General features: G+C 38.5%; 1 protein-coding gene across 2 annotated transcripts in view; it reads left to right on the top strand.

Moving 5' to 3' along the window:
* Prkg1 (protein kinase cGMP-dependent 1) overlaps positions 1–21,388 on the top strand; it is a 1,181,731-nt gene that overhangs the window by 187,117 nt on the left and 973,226 nt on the right. The window lies entirely within an intron of this gene.

The raw sequence follows: 21,388 nt of genomic DNA, 5'->3' as shown, positions 1-21,388 counted from the left end.
AGATATGGATCTATTTGCAGCCTTCTACACGCTGATATCCAGTTATGCCAGCACCATTTGTTGAAGATGCTTTCTTTTTTCCATTGTACACTTTTGGCTTCTTTGTCAAAAATTATATGTCCATAGGTGTGTGGGTTAATGTCAGGGTCTTCAATTCGATTCCATTGGTCCACATGTCGGTTTTTATGCCAATACCAGGCTGTTTTTATTACTGTTAGATGCCCTTCAACTGAAGAATGGATAAATAAATTGTGGCACATATACACAATGGAATACTACTCAGCAGAGAAAAACAACGACATCACACGGTTTGCAGGCAAATGGATGGATCTAGAAAAAATCATCCTGAGTGAGGTAACCCAGACTCAGAAAGACAAATATGGTATGTACTCACTCATAGGAAGATGCTAGATATGGAACAAGGATGACTAGACTGCTACTCACATCACCAGTGAGGCTACCTGGAAAACGGGACCCCAAAAAAAGACACGGAGAAATGGACGAGATCTACATGAATAGCCTGGTCATGAGTGGGAACAATGAAGGGCGACAGTTGAGGGAAAGAGTGGGAGATCCTAGCTGGATCAAGAAAAGAGAGGGAGAACAAGGAATAGGAGACCATGGTAAATGAAGACCACATGAGAAGGTGAGAAGGGGAGGAAGCAGAGAGCTAGGGAGGCCCACGGAGATCCACAAAGATACCCCCTCAAAAGACTGCTGGCAATGGTCGCGAGACGGCAGGAACTGACCTACTCTGGTGATGGGATGGCCAGACACCCAGATAGTGGTGCCATAAACCCCATCCAAGGACTGAGGAATCTGAAGGCAGACATCCACGGCTGGGCCCCTGGTGGAGCACTGGGAGTCTAATTAGTGAGTAAGAAGAGGGTTTATATGAGCGAGAATTGTTGAAGCCAAGGTTGGATAAAGCACCGGGACAAATAACCAAATGAATGGAAGCACAGGATCTATGAACCAAAGGCTGAGGGGCCCCCAACTGGATCAGGCCACCTGAACGGGTGGGACAGTCATTTGGCTTGATCTGTTTGGGAGGCAGCTGTGCATTGGTGCCAGGTCCTGGGCTCGTTGCATGAGTTGGCTGTTTGAATCCTGGGACTTATGCAGGGACACTTGGCTCGGTCTGGGAGGGGGGAATGGACCTGCCTGGACTGAGTCTACCAGGTCAACCCCGGTCCTCTGGGGAGACCTTGATCTGGAGGAGGTGGGAATGGGGGGTGGGCTGGGGGGAGGGGTGGGCGAGAGGGGGAGAACAGGGGATTCTGTGGCTATTATGTTGAACTGAATGGTGTTGTAAAATAATAATAATAATAAAAAAACCAAAAAATAAAATAAAATAAAATAAAATAAAATCTTCATTTATTTCATAAAAAAAAAAAAAGAATTTGTCTCATGAAGACTGCATCAGTTACTTTTCTATTGCTGTGTAAAAATGCCATCCCCAAAGCAACTTACAGAAGGAAGCATTTAACTGGGTTTACAGTTTTAAGGGGTTACACTCTATGGTGGAGCCAAGGTGTGGTGGCAGGAACAGCTGAGAAATCACATCTTGGTCTGCAAATGTACCTGCCCATTCCTGATCTCAGCATATACCCATTTTTAAAGATTCCTTTTTATTTTCAATGTGTGTCTACACGTATGAATGGGTGTGTAAATGCTCATGCCCACAGTGGAGGCCACAGGTGTCAGATCCTTTGGAATTGGAGGCAGAAAGACAGATACATTGGGAATGGCAGGAGTCTTTTGAAACTTCAAAGTCTGCCCCAGTGACACACCTCCTTCAACAAGACCACTCCTCCTAAGCCTTCCCGAACATTTACCCCAACTGCATTTGAAGTCTTCAAACAGGAAGCCTATGGGAACCATTCTCTTGAAAACTGCCACAAAGACTATTCCTGTTTGTATGTTTCCCGTTAATTATATTCTTAACTGCTCTTTATTCCCCTAAGTTTCCTTTAGGAAGAAATTATATATACCTAAAATGTCCCTTGCCTTTCTTTTCTCTTAATCATTTTCTCTTTCCCTTCCAACTTTCTTATTCCCTATTTTGGTTTTTTCCCCTTCTCATTTATTCTTCTGTTTTCCTTAGTATGTTTTTTTTTCTGTAATTTTATACTCTTTTTACTTTTTTTTCATTTCTTGAATGCCTTTTATTTTAATGATTATTTACTGAACTAGGATAAATCATACCTCCTTTTACATCTTCACCAACTCTTTTCTGAGGTATTCGGTTTTTATTTTGAGCAAGCAGAGTCTCAGCCTGGGGTGGGGTTGGGAGGAAGAGAAGTTGGAGAAGCAAACAGAAAGGAGGAAGCCAGGAGGCTTTGCCTAGTCTCCCTGATTCCTCACAGAGAGCCTTTAAAAACATCTAATGCCCAAGAGATGATGTTATACAGAGTACCTCCGATGCATCTTTATGGGCATATCTATATGCTTTCCTCAATTATGGATAATTATATTTTCTATTTCATTGGTTGCTGCATTTTTGTATGTTAGTGTGTGACAGAACTGCCATTCCTGTGCTCTCTTAATGCTAGGCTCACCATGCCCCACCTCCTTCCTCCTTCCACCTCTTATAGTATGCAATGTTTGACACAGACTCATGTTTTAAATGCTTCTTTACCAGCAACAATGCTGCATTTTCAATGCCTAGGAGGTGGTATTTGGTACCAGTACCCTTTAAATCCCTCTGCTTTCTGCCCCAGTGGCATGTGAATACTCATTGCTGTTTGCTGCAGTCACCATAATTTCCTATAACAATGGACAGAAATATCCCTGAAATAATGAGTCAAAATAAAATTTTCTGCTTCTAAGATAGTTTTCTTGGGTATTTTGTTTATAATGATGTGATGTCAAAATAAGAAGTATACCCACCCTTCTGTGATCTCAGTGTGTACACAATCTTTCTTTGGATTTGTTTTTATTTTTACTATGTATAGGTGTGCGTGTCTGTATGTGTGAATGCCAACAGATGCCAGAGTTACCAGATACATTGGAGCTGAAGTTATACCCAGTTGTGACTTGTCTGATATGGATGCTGGGAACCAACCTGGTCCTCTGGAAGACCAGAAAATGCTAGTATTAACCTCTCACCATCACTTCAGCAAATACAAAAATTTTAAATTCTTTAAATGACACTTATTTTCTACTTTTTCTAAAAGTAAGTCTTGAAGGACCTTTCTCTTTCTTTCTCTTGTAGGTCTGAAATACTTTACAAGAGGAGAAAGAAGTTTTAATTTATAGTCTTACTGATGCTAGACATCCACTTGAATATTTTTAAAATATTTTTTATTTTAATTTTTAAATCAATAGTACCTCAATTTTTTAATAAATCTTAATAACCTGGACATGGTACAAACTCAAATAAACAATAGTTTATATACAATTGATTACAGAAGTTCTCTAAAGGGCTGATCTTCTAGCTACCCTTACTGGAAATGTGCAAAAGGATATTTGAAAAAGGATACATATCTAAATAAGGACAATAGAGACTGTCTCTCTTTTAATTAAAAAGTCTTAGCTATTCTCTCTTGTGAATAAAGTAACTGGAAAAAATAATTTTAGTTCAAAATGATAATGTTACAATTATAAAAAGTAGTTATAAAAATAGAGTGGCTATTTAAGAATTGACCCTTTCTCCTTGCATTTGTTTCTCTCAGACATTCATATTCAGGTTTGCTTCTCATACCCAACAAAGCCTCCAGTTTGTTTCAGAATATTAATCTGCTAAGTAAACCACCTGGGAAGTAAATTTAAATTATTTTGATAGAAATTATTTTTATACTGGAAGACATAACTAAAAGTTTCACTACATTTCTCCAAATAAATGATTCATCTTGTGAATTTTTGTTTTGTTTTTGAGACAGGGTTTCCCTGTGTAGGCCAAGCTATCTTCAAACTCATGTACGGCATCCTCCTATGTTGAATTTACTTTAACTATATAGACTTCTGTTGCTTCTTAGGTCATAAAGTTACCATGTCCAAATATTAGTTGCACAACACACTTAGAATGGCAGTATTTTTCCTTATTATGAGCATATTTTTATGTGTTTAAGAACTATTAAGCAGGCTTAAAACATCCCAAGTTTGTTGTCTCTTGTTTGGGTTTTTGAATACACTTGACCTAGGTAACAAAAGTATTCTGATAGAAAAAGAAGTAATGAAATTCAGCTCTCCTTTGTGTTGTGGTTCTGACTGGTGCAGAGTTCTTTATCTTTCTGTCTTCTGTTGCTCCCAAGTTTAGTGCAATGTGAATGGAAAATCAAGAGCATAGAATTTTCCTAGTTGATCTTCTGACGGAGGCTCTAAACACTTGAAACCCTCTTCTTGCTCCATATGATAAACACTGTGGAGGAAGTGAGGGCTAACAGAGCCAGCTATGTTTGCTCATGCTGGTGGCCCGAGTCTTGTCTGCATAAAGGATCTTCTCAATTATCACTGACCTCATCCAGCCGTCGGCTATTTTTTGTTGACACAGATTTGAAGAGGAATAGTTCATACACTTTGGGAGATTATAAGGCATCTTGACAAACAGCCTTATATTCCGTATATAAAATGCTCCAATTCATAGCCCTGTTGCTAGAGTTTTCCTGCCTTGCCCACAGTCAGCACAAATCTTGGTCACCCGCCAGTCCCACAGCTGCTCAGACCCAACCAAGTAAACACAGAGACTTATATTGTTTACAAACTGTATGGCTGTGGCAGGCTTCTTGCTAACTGTTCTTATAGCTTAAATTAACCCATTTCCATAAATCTATACCTTGCCACGTGGCTGGTGGCTTACCGGAGTCTTAACATGCTGCTGGTCATGGCGGCGGCTGCAGTGTCTCTCTGCCTCAGCCTTCCGCTTCCCAGAATTCTCCTCTCTCCTTGTCCCACCTACTTCCTGCCTGGCCACTGGCCAACAGTGTTTTATTTATTGACCAATCAGAGCAATTTGACATATAGACCGTCCCACAGCATAGCCCTCTTTAATTATAACTCTCTAAAGTCACTCTTAACACATACGTTTCATGATTTGTTATATTAAATATGATATATGGGGGCTGGAGAGATAGCTCAGTGGTTAAGAGCACTTGTTCTTGCAGAGGACCTGGGTTTAGTTCCCAGCACTTATATGATGGCTCAAAACCATCTGTGACTCCAGTTCCAGTAGATCCAATACCCTCTTCTGACCTCTGTGGGTATCAGGTATGCACATGGAACAGATACAGATGTACAGGCAAAACACACACATTAAATAAATCGATCTAAAAAACAAAAGAGAACAAAAGTACTAATATTCAGAATGTTGAAATTTATATTTTCCAGAATATCTGATGTTATTCTTTAAAAATACAAACTGCAACAAGTTTGTAAAGGATTCATGGACAGGTCTTGCAAAAAGCGATTTGAAGCAGTCACACTTTTAAGTGGCATGGTGGTTGATTCCTGGAACTCATGGGAGACTGGGTGTTCCTGAAATTAATTTTCATTGTTTCATCTAAGACTGATAGTCTATGGAATGAACTATGGTAGGTGTCACCATCTAAACCTGAAGTAACTAAAAAACTCCATGAGACGAGTTTGGGTACAATTCCATAGCAAATTCAAGGAAAGAAGTAGAATTACATCCTAAGAGCAAGACCTGAATTTCAGTAAGATTCAAGCCTTAGAGTCTCTAACAGAGCTGAGCTAGCAAAGGACAAGGAGAAAATTCAGGATTGTGGACTCTGTGAATGGGGCAGAAGTGTCCCTAAGTATGGCTTATGACTCTTAGCCTCCTTTTGTGAGGGAGAAATTGGCTCCATTAGGGCACCGCTGGAGAGTGTTACTCTGGCCTCTTCTCATAAAAGTCATGGCCTCTTGAGAGACTTAGAATAGCTTTGAAGACAGAGGTTCATCTGGTCCTCAGTCACCTGGGAGTGCTGCGGTAAATGGAGAGGCCCCAGGAGTGTGCTGCAGCTGAGGCTTTTTCACAGGCCCAGGAAAGGTGCTCGGCCAAGACAGGAGCTGCTGACACCCTGCTCTTTCAGAGCATGATGCTCTTATGGTACTCGAACAAACGGAGCATCTGGGCATTCTCCTTTTCAGTCTTTCTGTAGTCGAAATAGCATCCTGCTTCCAGGGACTCCAAGTTTTCTGACTTAACTAATTAAATGAAAATATGTGTTCTTCCTAGAGACAAAAGAGGTTACCAGGCAAGGAAGGCAAAGGAAAGAAACTGATGAAATAACATTTCCAGCCAAACATGCTGTTATTTTATGTGTTATTATTTGAGACACTAAAATAAAAATGTAGCACAGGTTGACTTTGAACTTGCTATGTAGCACAGGATAGCCTGTGATCTCAGATTCACTAGCTTCAACCTACCAAGTTCTGGGAATACAGTGTTCTCCGATGTGTTTGGCCATGTAGACATTTTAGACATTTGGTGACATAGAGTACTAGTAAATTCTTATACATAAATGAACTCGTGAAAGGAGGAGCGTAGAGTGTATATATATATATATATATATATATATATATATATATATATACATATATATATATTTGTGTGTGTGTGTTGTGTGTGTGTGAAGATAGAAAGATAGACTATGTATTGAATGCTAAACTATGCTCAGCATTTAATGTTTTAACGTTGTAAAATTACATACATGTAAATAGAGAAGTAGTTACATAATAAGCTCTTGGGTTTTTTTGTTTATTTAGTCAATAAACATTGAATGTTTAGTAAACACAAGGCCCATTTGACTACATAGCCTGAAGCAGACAACATTTCTGCATAGCCACTAAGGGTCTGGATTCAGGATAAAATATGAGTGTAGAACCAGAATTAAATAGAGAATAAAACTAATACACTGGCAGTGTTTAGAGCCCATTTGTAAACATTATGCTATATACCTCCCATTTATTGTCTCACATCATTCACAGGATTCTGTATGGGAGCTATTATGTTCAATATGCAGACGTAAAAACTTGAGATCTTAGTTGTAGAATGTCTTACTCAGTACTACAGAAATTATGTTTCAGAGAGTCAGGAATTTCACCTGATCTTCTGCCTACCTGGTGACAATGAAATCAGAGTACTTGGTTACATATATGAGCAGCTGTGTGTATAAGCCACCAAATATTTAAGTTCATAAAAAATTATATTTAAACCATCTTTATAGTCTATAAGCAGTTCAATTTTTTACTTATGTTTCAGTGTTTTTACTGGCAACTATTTAACTAGTTACATGGGTAATTGTTGTATAAGTTAAATAATAACTAAAAGACAAAATAAATGAAGGAAGTAAATGTAAGTCCTTGAAGTTACTTTTCAGATCATGGATCATGAAAACTATTTCACTGGGATCCATGAGGAGAGTAAATTGAACCAATGAATAGAATAGCACTGGGAGAAAAGTCGAGATAATCAGTGCAATAGAAAGAGATTAGCAAGATAGATGGGGATTAATCACCTTGAGAATGTTAATGAAGTACAGAATAATATGTGGCTAAAAACAATATAGGGTCAGCAAGAAAGAGGGTAGCAGCAGTAGCAGCAGATAACAGAAAGATAATTCTAAACATCTGACATAAGACCTGGATACCCTGGCACATTTGTGCTGTCTGCAATGTTAGTGCCGTGTGGAGGTCAGAGCTTCTCTTTTCTTCCTCTGTACTACCTTCCATTGTGATGAAATACTTCAGTTTCACACACTGGTTGAGCATTTTATTACATGGTTCTGGGCAGTCACAGAGCTGGAACTGAGTCATTATTATTCTGCCAATAGTTAAGCTAAGTGCATATACCTTCAGTCTTCACCTCCTAGAATGCCTTGGCTAAAGCTGTAGGGCAGAGTCTGGAGACAGGTGGCTGGTAGTCATGTATTCTTAGATTCCTCACAACTTATTTCTTGATTTGAACTTGCTCATTCCTAGATCCCCAGATTATTAAAAAGGAAACAATAGCTCTCAAATTGCACACTGTAGATGGGGTGGACCCATCATGTCTATGAAAACACTCACACAAGGGTAAAACTGAGATTGCTCTAATTAAATCACATCTTTCTTTTGTTTTATGTGCATGAGTGTTTTGCCTACACCTGTGTTTTTGTACCATGTAAATTCCTGGTGCCTGCAGAGGCCAGAGAGGGAATTGGATCCCCTAGAATGAGTTATAGAAAATTGTAAGCTGCCTTGTGGGTACTGGGAACTGATCCCAGGTCTTCTGCCAGACCAACACATGTTCTTAACCTCCAAGCCATCTCTCCAACCCTTCAATCTGATCTTTCTTAATCAGCACCCTTATGATGTTGAGTAACTTCTGACCCTTGGTTTTATTAATTCTAAGATGAGTGATTGGCACCCCTCTCATGGATTTGTTGTGAAGAGTAAATGTGTTTAATGACTCATGAAGTACCTAGCTTGCATGTATCAGCCCTTCAAAACATGAAGTGGTTTTCCAATTTGATCACTTATTTCCATCCATCTTCTTTTCTAGATGTGAAATTATAATAATTAGACTTTAGTTTTTGAGGCCTGAGATTTTATTTCATGCTAAATGCTTTCAAATGATCTATCCTTTAAAAATTATTACAACTGATCTGCATGATGAATTTTTTAATTATACCCATTTTATAGACAAGAAAACAGAGACTTGGAAGTATAAGTGCCTTCTCAAAATCACACACATAGCAGAACCACTACTGGAGGTCAAATAGTAAGAACGCAGTACATCCACTTGTTGAAAAGACTATAAGGTAGGGGAGGTCTGTCACACACAGTAGGCAAAAGGAGTCTCTTTTGTCTTCATTTACTGACATTTGGGTTGGCTGTGGTACCAGAGAGTAAATATGATAAGGTGTGAATATGTGCCTCATGTTGTAGAGGGCTATGCTAGGCTTGTAAGGAATCTAAAGTGGTAGATGTACATTTTCAGAAATTCCTCATCTGCTTGATTATAAATCCTGTGGACCAGACCCATATGCATGGCATAAAACTTTCTTATTCTAGATTTTATTCTGATTGTTTTGCTTCACTTAAAATAACTATTTTATATTCAGATATTAACTATTTCTATATAAGTATATTGGGTAGAATAATCTCCACTCGCAAATAAAATCCACACTTCTAAATAATCAATTTTATTGGTCACTTTGAAAGAAAAGGCAGCATTCAAGAAAAGACAATGTGACTTTTGCAAACCTGTTTATTCCATTTTGCATTTCATCTTTTTTTCTCAAGTGGTTTTATTTTTTTTAACATTTTCTTATTTATTTGTTTGTATTTTACATGTACATTTGTCTATGTGAGGGTTCCCATGAAACTGGAGTTATAGACAGTTGTGAGCAGCCATGTGGGTGCTGGGAATTGAACCCACTGGAAGAGCAGCCAGTGCTCTTAAACACTGAGCCATTTACCCACCCCACCCCCAACTTCATCTTCTTATTTGAAAAGTAAGTGGCTTACAATAGGTCTTTCTTCACCTTTAATATCCCAAGACTCTTGACACAAAATGTCGTGATTTGTGTTGGTGACTGTTTTGGGATAATAAATTACAAATGAAAATGTAGTCTAAAGGGAGAGATGTTTCAGGGTTAAGAGCAGGGACTGCTCTTCCAGAGGATCTACATCAGGCTCCTCACAACTGCCGGTATCTACCTCTCCAGGGGACTCTGACTCCTCTGGCATATGTGGGCAGCCACACACACACACACACACACACACACACACACACACACAAAAACACACATTCATAATTAAGAAAATAATACATTTTAAAATGTATCTTGACTTTTATTTAAGAAAAGCATTCACAAGTATTCCCCAGGTTTTTATTGACCTAATAAAAATATGTAGAGAATGTAGGAAAGTATCCCTGAAGAAGAAAGAAATCTGATTAAAGCATTCAGTACTATAATTTTTAAAGTACTTCAATAATAATTTTACCCTATAGAGAGATTTTCATCTTTAAAGGAAAGTGTTTATTAACTCAAATCAACTTCTAAATTAGAAGATTGTCAGTTAATATGAAAAAGTGAAGTAAAAAATTCCAGTCTCCTGTGAAAGGCATTGCTGCAGGGCAGAAGGATTTGGGGAGATGAATCCTAACAGACTCATTTAGTATAGGCATATTTATCCGAACAGTTACCATTCAAGTGAGTCCCGTCATTCACTCTTTCATTCATTTACTCATTGACCATTAGTTGGAAACATCTGCTCTATACAAGAGCTTTCATCTAATGGAAAAAGTAGAACTGAATACTGATTATTATAACATAGTTATTGAAATGACCAGGGTTCATAAGGAACATTGGTTCATGAGGATCTCATTTAGCTGTCTGAGATCATGAAATCCTTACTGTGTAGTCTGACTTTTTCATCAGTACCATCATTTCCCCAATAATGAAACAGAGACTTATTATTATATGTAAGGTTGACTGATAGCTTAGGCTTGTTTCTAACTATCTTTTATAACTTAAATTAACCTATTTCAATTAATTTACTTTCTGCCTTGTGGCTTTATTACTTCATCTCCATAGTGCCAGTCCTGCTTGCTCTGCATCTCCTGGTGTCTCCCCTTCTTCTTCCCAGCATCCTTTCTGCCCAGAAATCCTGCCTACCTATTGGTCATTCACCTTTTTATTAAACCAATCAGAGTGACACATTCTCACAGTGTACAAAAGGATTATTCCACAATATTCCCCTTTCTGTCTAAATAAAAAGGAAAGTTATTTAACTCTAACATAGTAAAACTATATACAATAAGAATAATTATCAGTTATTGTCTAAATAGAAAGGAAAGGTATTAACTTTAACAAATGAAACCATATACAATAATAACAATTATCAATTAAGAATTACATTCACAATGTCCAGGCCATTTGTATTTGGCATATTTAGAGAAAATACTCTATCATCTTTCTTATTCTAATGAATTTAAAGTTTTATACCTAAACAATTTTCAATTATCACTTGTATTATCACCTTAAAACTATTTTTAGACCTCAAAATATTTTTTGATATGCTTTTATGTCTCTCAACCTTATAAACTTTACATCTCTTATTTAAGTTATTTTCCGAGTTTGGTAACAAGGAAAAGTGTAGAACTATAAGTATCTAGTCTTCAATATCCATCAGAGACCCAAGAAGGATAAAATATTACTTGAGTAAACAGGAAGTGCAGAGCTGTTGCTGGAGGGCTTCTCTCCAGGTTCGCCAAGCCCCGCAGTCCCACAATCCACATATGAAATAATCACTCAGACGCTTATATCACTTATAAACTGTATGGCCGTGGCAGGCTTCTTGCTAACTGTTCTTTTATCTTAAATTAACCCATTTTTATAAATCTATACCTTGCCACGTGGCTGGTGGCTTCCCAGCGTCTTCACATGCTGCTTGTCCTGGCGGTGGCTGCAGTGTCTCTCCTCTCAGCCTTCCACTTCCCAGAATTCTCTTCTCTCCTTGTCCCACCTACTTCCTGTCTCGTCACTGGCCACCAGTGTTTTATTTATATAGAACAATATCCACAGCACTTGCCCTTTTTTCTTTTTTTTTTTTTTTAAAAAAAAGGAAGGTTTTAACTTTAACATGGTAAAATTATATATAACAAAACAATTACCGAGGAAGAATTATAGTTACAATATTAAAGAAGATGTCCTATCTATCTTATATTTGTGAGTTTAAGGTTTTATATCTAACTTATCTTTTATCATAACTGAGGAAATTACAACTATCTAGTTTTCAACCACATCAAAGACCTGTGCTGTGGATATTGTTCTATATAAATAAAACACTGGTGGCCAGTGACGAGACAGGAAGTAGGTGGGACAAGGAGAGAGGAGAATTCTGGGAAGTGGAAGGCTGAGAGGAGACACTGCAGCCATCGCCAGGACAAGCAGCATGTGAAGACGCTGGGAAGCCACCAGCCACGTGGCAAGGTATAGATTTATAAAAATGGGTTAATTTAAGATAAAAGAACAGTTAGCAAGAAGCCTGCCATGGCCATACAGTTTATAAGTGATATAAGCGTCTGAGTGATTATTTCATATGTGGATTGTGGGACTGCGGGGCTTGGGGAACCTGGAGAGAAGCCCTCCAGCAACAAATGGCGCCCCACGTTGGGCGCCAGATATTGGAGAAATTATTTTGGCCACTCCACGTAGTTAAAAGGATATTTATTAAATGGCGTAACTCACAAATTAAGTAATGGGTAGGTCGCAGGGTCTGGGGAAGGTGTATCACAATCCAGCGGTGTTCTCCGGAGCTCTGCACAGTCAATCTGCACCGGTCAGCGTTCCAGCACCGAGAGAGCGCCCAGAGCGAGCGCTGGCCCATCCAGCTCTCGAGTCCCCAGGCGCCTCCCCTCGCCCCGCCTCGTAGGTGTGACAGTTGCCAGAGTCTCAATGGGGGTTGGAACTTCCAGAACCAAGCTGGAATGGCTACCCACTACACAGAGCAAACAACTTCCTAAACTGCAGAAATTTGACAGAAACAGCTGGCTGCCTGGACAGTCACCCAAGGTTCCTCTATAACATTGGGATGCCCATCTTTGGCCTAAAGGTCTAGAATATCTGACAGACTTTTCTGTGAAGCAGGAAATTTTTGAAGGACTGTTCTACTTTATCTTGGCAAAGTTTGGCAATCACTTTGTTTTGTGACCTGCTTGTCCAATTTGAACAGCATACTGTCAACAGTCAAGGCAAGGGCAGTATCTTTTTCCCAAGGCTAACTTTTGCCACAAAAAAGCAAACTATATATGGAGGAATTTTGATGCCATTATCTTCTTTGAAGTAGATTGGTGCTGCCAGGAACAGACATGTCTCATTGTAATGAAAAGCCTTATGTCATTGAAACAGTTTAAAAATGTCATATTCTGCAGGTCTTTGAAGTATTTGAAGACCATCTATCAATGTAAAATATATCTCTGTTTGACCTTGAAAATACACCTAACATGACCATAGTTTGATTGTTATAGATAACTAACTACTAACCTGTATTTCTTCAATATCCTAAATAGTTTTCAAAGACTAAAACTTTACATAATTTTTTAAAATAAATTGTATAGGTACAATATCTTAAACAAGAATAGAAACAAATATACAGTATGTTATAACAAAATTAATCTTAAATTTGTATCAATATATAAAAATCCATACCAAAGTAAAATATTTGAAACTAGTGGTTGTTTAAAAGTAGACTCAATAATCCACCCTTTTCTCCCATTATTTCTATACTATATCTCCCTTTTTCTCTCTAGAAAAAGATCCCTGAATCTAGTCTCCTTTGTTTATCTTTCTCCCTGACCATGACTAGTAACAATTTGTAACCAACCCCAGTAAAGGATGACAAACATTTACAACACCCTAACTGACCAAAAACCATCCACTCCACCTTTTGGGAATGTAGGGAATCATGTTTTCTAGACTGCTTCCTGTTGTCTGGGAGTGATGACATCTTTCAGGGACCCTGAGAAAATTAAGATAATGGTCAAGTCCTGAGTGAGCCAGTGCTGTCCAGTCTTGATGTGATGGGATATGCAAGGCTTAGCTGAAGTCCTGACTGGAATAGTCTATGAGGCTGGACCATCTCAGCAGCAGCCTTGAAGCTGTTCTGGATGCAGAATTCTGAGGAAACTACAATAGAGGCATTCTAAGAGGCTGGGTCACCTGGGCCACCCATTTTCATTGGTGTCTGGTCCCCTTGCCCTGAAAATTTGAAAACTTTTAATGGTAACATACACATATGTATTCTCATAAGTATGGAAAGTGTACAAGTTAGTTAAGGATTTTTTTTTTGTTCTATGTTTGAGCAGGTAAAATGCATCTGTCAACTTTATAAGTCTATTTGGACTGCACAATCAACTGTAATATAAATCTCTATCCATGCCATATGAAAGGATGCCAGGTAATAAGAAATCATGAGGACTCTGCAGACAACAAGATTTACCATGTCCCATGTAGAGGCATCAGCTTTCATGTCACTTGTCCAGTAGTCTTTCTTCAATTTCCCTCTCATGTCTGTAGCTAAGATCCTCAGGAGTTCTCCCCCAGTCAAATCTGATCTCCATTGACCTGGAAAGAATCCACAGCCTCTCATTTCCTATAGAAACAAAAGCATAACGTGTTCCCAAACTTAACACATTTTCTACTTCCATTTTAAAGTTTAATTCAGCAGTCCCTTCCACAATCCAATGTTTCTCAGTAGCTGTTGTCTGTTTCCTTAGCATTCAAAAAATTCAAAATTAACAAAGCACCATATAAGGTCTAAACTCACTGTGTTATAATATTTTCCATCCTTATGTGGCTGCTTCTCCTCCTCCTCCCCCTTCCCCTCTTCCTCCTTTCTCTTCTTTGTTACTTTACTTCTCTCTTTAAAAACTTTATTTTTTAACTATTTTTTTATGACTGGCTAAACCCTTTTTCTTTATTTTTTTCTCTTAAGCCTATGTACATTGTTAAACACACTGTAACCTGTTTAGAGATTTTTTTTAATGTCTGAACCTGCTTTATTTGGTTATCTGTCACCTTTTCTGTCTGCATGAGCAAAATCTTAATCGGCTGCATAGCTTAGCTCATGGTATGCTGGTGGTTCAAGCCCACAGGCAGTGGCCAGGAGACATATCTTTGTACCTAGGGCTGGTTTGAGAGACTACAGGACTAGGATTTGACTGTTTTTGTGTGTTTGAAACCTTTTTTAAAGCTTTTTCAGGTCTTATATGGAAATACATGCCCCCACATTGGATACCATTTGTAGTTGGATGTTTTGTCAGGACCGTTGGCTCCCCAATAATTACACAGAAACTTACTTTTAATTATGAAAGCTCAGTTGATAGCTTAGGCTTGTTTCACTAGCTCTTATAACTTAAATTAACCTGCTTTTATTAATCTTCATTTTACCATGTGGCTTTTTACCTTTCTTTTATTCTATATGTCCAACTTCCTACATCTCCAGGGCATCTCCTGTGTGCTTTGATTCATCCCTCTTCCTTTCTGTCCCCAGATGTCCCACCTATACCTCCTGCCTAGCTATCAGGCATTCAGCTTTTTATTATACCAATCACAGCAATACTCCTTCACATATATCCTACAACATTACTGGGCAACTTCATCCTGGAATCAGTTTGAAAAATGAGAAGGATTTAGCATGTATTGCTGCTCAGGAGATATTCACTGACTGACTGATTCTGGAGAAGAAAATCATGGAGACATAGTAGACAATTTGGGGACTACAGCAATTTGAACAGAAATGGTTTTAATGACTGTAGCTTAGATACCACCAGTATGAAATATTAAAATTGATGGGCTTACCCTACAATAACTAAATCAGAATTGGGGTAGGTTAAAAGATCTTTGGCCTTCTATTTATTTATTCTAAGTAAATACTACATTTTGGGGTGACTTGTTATATATGATAACTTTTTTTTCAGAATCAATTTATATCAGAAAGTGATTGAAGTTGACTGAGGAATGGGCAAGATCATGAAAAACATTAAAAGGCTTATTTTTGCCTTATTTTTAAATTAAACTATAAAAATTGTAAGTGAAGATTTTGTAAACAATTCTGACAGGTGTAAGGTGGTATCTCAGAGTTGTTTTGATTTGCATTTCCCTGATAATTAGGGATGTTGAGCAATTCCTTAAATGTCTTTCAGCCATTTGAGTTTCCTCTGTTGAGAATTCTCTGTTTAGTTCTATAGCCCATTTCTTAATTGGACTGTTGGGCATTTTGATGTCTAATTTCTTGAGTTCTTTATATATTGTGGATATCAGTTCTCTGTTAAATGTGGGGTTGGTGAAGAACTTTTCCCACTCTGTAGGCTGTTGCTTTGCCTTGTTGACCGTATCCTTTGCTCTACAAAAGCTTCTCAGTTTCAGGAGGTCCCATTGATTGATTGTTTCTCTCAGTGTCTGTGCTGCTGGTGTTATATTTAGGAAGTGATCTCCTATGCCAATGCATTCAAGACTACTTCCCACTTTCTCTTCTAGCAGGTTCAGAGTAGCTGGATTTATGTTGAGGTCCTTGATCCACTTGGATTTAAGTTTTGTGCATATCTATATATGTATCTATTTGCAGCCTTCTACATGTTGATATCCAGTAATGCCAGCACCATTTGTTGAAGATGCTTTCTTTTTTCCATTGTACACTTTTTGCTTCTTTGTCAAAAATTATATGTTCATAGGTGTGCAGATTATTGTCAGGGTCTTCAATTCGATTTCATTGGTCCACATGTCAGTTTTTATGTCAGTACCAAGCTGTTTTTATTATAGTAGCTCTACAGTAGAGCTTGAAGTCAGGGATCGTGATGCCTCCAGAGGGTGTTTGGCTAAGATCAAAAACACTGAAGACACCTTATGCTGGAGAGGATATGGAGCTAGGGGAACTCTCCTCCACTGCTGGTGGGAATGCAAGCTTGTACAACCACTTTGGAAATCAATATGGCGCTTTCTTAGAAAATTGGGAATCAATCTCCCCCAAGATCCAGCTATACCACTCTTGGGCATATACCCAAGGGATGCTCAATCATACCACAAGAGCACTTGTACAGCTATGTTCTTATCAGCATTGTTTGTAATAGTCAGAAGATGGAAACAACCTAGATGCCCTTTAACTGAAGAATGGATAAATAAAATGTGGTACATATACACAATGGGATACTACTCAGCAGAGAAAAACAGTGACATCATGAGGTTTGCAGGCAAATGGATGGATCTAGAAAAAAATCATCCTGAGTGAGGTAACCCAGACTCAGAAAGACAAACATGGTATGTACTCACTCATAGGAGGATACTAGATGTGGAACAAGGATGACTGGACTGCTACTCACATAACTAGGGAGGCTACCTGGAAAACAGGACCCAAAGAAAGACACATGGATCACCCAATGACGGAGAAATGGATGAGATCTACATGAACAGCCTGGACATGAGTGGGGGTAATGAAGGGCGAGGGTTGAGGGAAAGAGAGCTTGGGGGAGCAGGAGATCCCAGCTGGATCAAGAACAGAGAGGGAGAACAAGGAATAGGAAATCATGGTAAATGAAGACCACATGACAATAGGAAGAAGCAAAGTGCTAGAGAGGCCCACAGAAATCCACAAAGATACCCCCACAATAGACTGCTGGCAATGGTCGAGAGACAGCCGGAACTGACCTACTCTGGTGATGGGATGGCCAAACACACTAATTGTCGTGCTAGAAACCCCGTCCAATGACTAAGGGAACTGGATGCAGAGATCCATGACTAGGCCCCAGGTGGAGCTCTGGGAGTCCAATTAGCGAGAAAGAGGAGGGTTTATATGAGGGAGAATTGTTGAGACCAAGGTTGGATAAAGCACAGGGACAAATAGCCAAACGAATGGAAACACATGAACTATGAACCAATGGCTGAGGGGCCCCCAACTGGATCAGGCCCTCTGAATGGGTGAGATAATCGATTGGCTTGATCTGTTTGGAAGGCATCCAGGCAGTGGGACCGGGTCCTATGCTCATTGCATGAGTTGGCTGTTTGAAACCTGGGGCTTATGCAGGGTCACTTGGCTCGACCTGGGAGGAGAGGACTGGACCTGCCTGGACTGAATCTACCAGGCTGATCTCAGTCCTTGGGGGGAGGCTTTGCCCTAGGAATGGGGGGTAGGCTGGGGGGAAGGGGAGGGGTGCGGGAGAGGGGAGAACAAGGGAATCTGTGGCTGATATGTAGAACTGAATTGTATTGTAAAATAAAATAAAATTAATTAAAAAAAAGAAAATAGAATGTAACTACATTGTAATTTTTATACTAAAAAAAATTGTAAACAAATATATTTGCATATAAAATACCACACTCTGAATCTACAGATCATCCACACTGTCAGTGGCAACCTCCTTTTCCAGAAATAGCAGTGGTAATGATTGTAAGGGTAGGGACTTTTGTTTGAAATGTTGCTTATAAATAAGATGTTTACAAATGAGATAAATTTACATTGGAATAGAACAGTAACTTCCAAAATCAAACTAATCTTCATATTTTTCTGTCTGTACACCGGAGATAGGCCAGGCAGGAAGGAACACACAAAGTCATAAAATTGCTAAGAAAGGCTACATATGAAAATGTCACAGAAAGATGTGCTGTGGGTGGCCAGAACACTAACTTGTAGAAACTAAGCTGAACTTTTCCACTTATTCTTATTAATTTTTAAAACAGACTTAGAGAGATAGTTGAGCTATTCTGAGCACTGGCTGCTATTCCAGAGGACCTGGATTCTATTCCCAGCACCCAGATGGTGGCTTACAACCCTGCAACTCTAGTTGCTGAGAACCTGACTCCCTCTTCTGACCTCTGCAGACTCTTCATGCACAAAGTGCAAAGATATAAACACAGGCAAAACATCCATACACATAAGAATAAATAAATATCATCTTTATGATATTATACTATGAATATATAATTTATATATTATAAAAATATAATTTATATTGTGAATTTCCTCCCCTATGCATACATATGATATCATTTCCTCCTTTGTTAAAATGTGAGATTGTGTTTAAGAATTCATACCACACAAAGTTTAGCACAGTTTTGCACATAGAAAAAGATTCATATTTACCATCAGAATTTAACTTTTCAAAATAAATAATCAAATATATATTTAAAATATATAATCAAATATATATGTCCAACTTTTCATATTGATGAATATTTTAAAAATTCCCAATGCTCAACTTAGCCATTCAAAGGCAGACCTGCATCCTAAAAATTTTTTTGTATTTTGTAGTATTTTGATGGCATGTATTACCATCCATTTTTGTCTTTCTATAAATGGAACATTTTAAATTGGGTCAGCTACAATCAGCAAAACTTTACTGATTCAAAAATTTGTGGGAACCCCGAGATTAAGGTGCTATATTTGGTGAGGTCTTTATTGTGTAATAATGTGGTAGAAGGGCTAACAGAGGTCAGGAATCAGTGAGGAGCGAAACTCAGAGAGCAGCTTTAGTGATCTGGGAGTGTTGAGCTCTCAAGGCCTCATCTCATTACTGCTCAACGTTGTGATTGAAGATTAAGTTTCCGATGGATGCACTTTGGAGACCACCTTCATACTGCAGCACTGTTTGAAAACATCAAACATGTTTGATTGTTTGAGAAACCCACTTTCATCTGCCTAAGCTTTCGCAAATTGGTGGAGCCCATTTGGGAAACAAGGGGCTGTGTCAAGACAAAACAAAACAATAGCAACGAAGAAGCAACTCATTTCAGATGGATCCAGATTTGATTCTTAGGCTCATTAGCCACTGATGAGGTCATCTTATTTATCCATTGGTGCTTATTTTAGTTATCTTTGTGTTACAATTAAGTACCTTTGAGTTGGACCCATTCATCATGGAGCTAGGTTCGTGTCACTTGCATTAGAATTGCCTCCTCAGTTCCAACATCAGTTTTCAGTTTTTCATTTCTTTTGCTGTTTAAATTAATCAGTTGAATTAAAGATGAATAATTACTGGCTCTGTTCCTATAGTAACAAGTGTCACATTCCAACAACTTAGAAATAAGGTAGGTTATTTTCAGCTTTCATTGTTTACAGTCTTCAAAACTAACACTGGGGTGATGTATTTTATTTTCTCCTTAGTAGTCACTGGGCCCTAATTAGTAGCCCCTAAGGAGAGACATAGGGCTCAAAGAAAGTCCTTTTAAGTTGACATCAATGTTAAGTGAAACAAATGATATCTTAGCTTTCCATTTCTCTAAAGACCATAACTGTATGGCTCTATCTTTTTTATTAGGAAAGTGCCACAGGTCCTACATGAAGAACATTCATGTGCTGATAGCAACAGAATAATTAGCAGTTGATTTATTAAAATGTGAATCTCCAACTTATACTTATTAAGTACATATGTGCCAGACATTGTGATGGGTGCTGGCGGCATACCACTTTTATAGAAAAATACAGTTTTGGTGAGTGAATTTAAATCAGAGTTAGATGAAACGTGTCTTACTTGGGCTGCAACAGGATACTAAATCAAAACATACTTTGGTTTTAAAATTCTAAGTTCTCTACTGCATTCCAGACTGAAAAGTCATATGAGAAGAAGGACGAGGCAGACCCCTTGCTGTAATTATTACCAAGGAGTAGGAAGAAAGAAGAGATGAAAAGAGGGACAGTGCAGTAGAACGGTCCTTAGGAGAATGGACAAGGTTGATAGTTACCACTTTGAGGGCTATGGTAGCCACGCCACAGACTAATGATAATTGTTGGAATCAACCACTTGGAAAACATGCATGCGTGTGTGCATGTGTGCATGTGTGTGCGTGTGTGTGTATGTGTGTGTATGTGTGTGTGTGTAACTATGTATTCAAGACCTATGTAAATTGTTTTTAAGTTTTATATACTTACTCAAATAATGAGCACATGTGCCCTTAATTCTGTTACACCCAAGATAGACACTTATACAAATTACCACCTTAAGCAAAACTGCTGGGAAATAGCCATAATTCTGAGAAAATAGGGTTGGAAGACAACACTAAATAACTTTGTCAGTGAGAAGGATAAGAACTCGAAAAAATTAGTTACCTGCTTTTATATATTTTATTTCCTTACTACTACATATATAAATAGCATAATTAATATGCTCTTTCATCCTAAAATGACCTGGAATTTTCTGGTAGAGGTGATTTGGGGAGGACTGTAGCTTGTGAGTTACTGAGAAATAGCAAAATTGGACAGCAACTTCTGGCCTTGGATGCAGTTGAGTATGACTCGTGGCACACTGAGACAATTGCATACATGCAGGCATCTTTGTAGCTTACAAAACTTGGTTCAGGTTGGTGCCACTTCTATGGGTGAAATTACACAGAATCACATGTACAGTTTGCTTTGTGTTTAGATTGTTCCCTACTATCTGTAAAGTGCTGGGGTACAATTCCATTTCATTAGAAGGACAATAAAAGGAGGGGCTATATTTCTCTCTCCTGCAAGTTGCAATTGATGCCTTGACTGGGCATTCCTCTGCTTACATTCCCATTATTTTCACTGTTGTTTCCTCAGTTAGGAAGTAAGCCCTTTGCTTACTTGTGATTTAGTGATTTAAGGAATCATTAACACCTGCCCCAACCGTGGAGATCAATCAAGGCAAAGATGAGAATTCCAATAACGAAGGAAACGGACATTGCAAAGGGAAGAATATATCAGGGTGTGTGTGTAGTAAGTGCTGGAGACCTGGAGGACCACCTGAGGTGCAGATCTACAGCAATGTACTCAGTGTGCATGCTCCAGACAAATTGGTCAGAGAGTATCTCTTTCCTTGTATACTGTCTCTAATAGAGCCAGGCTGAAAGAAATGGGAGTATCGTCTTCACAGGAAAATGAGTCAAAAATCTGCTGCTTGGACAGTAGTTTAGGAGATTCTATAATACCAAAGGTATCATCCCTT

This window comes from Peromyscus maniculatus, chromosome 1 (genome assembly GCF_049852395.1).
Source record: "Peromyscus maniculatus bairdii isolate BWxNUB_F1_BW_parent chromosome 1, HU_Pman_BW_mat_3.1, whole genome shotgun sequence".
NCBI lineage: Eukaryota > Metazoa > Chordata > Mammalia > Rodentia > Cricetidae > Peromyscus > Peromyscus maniculatus.
Note: the sequence above shows the minus strand (reverse complement) of the source record. Positions and strands in the feature narration are given on the sequence as shown.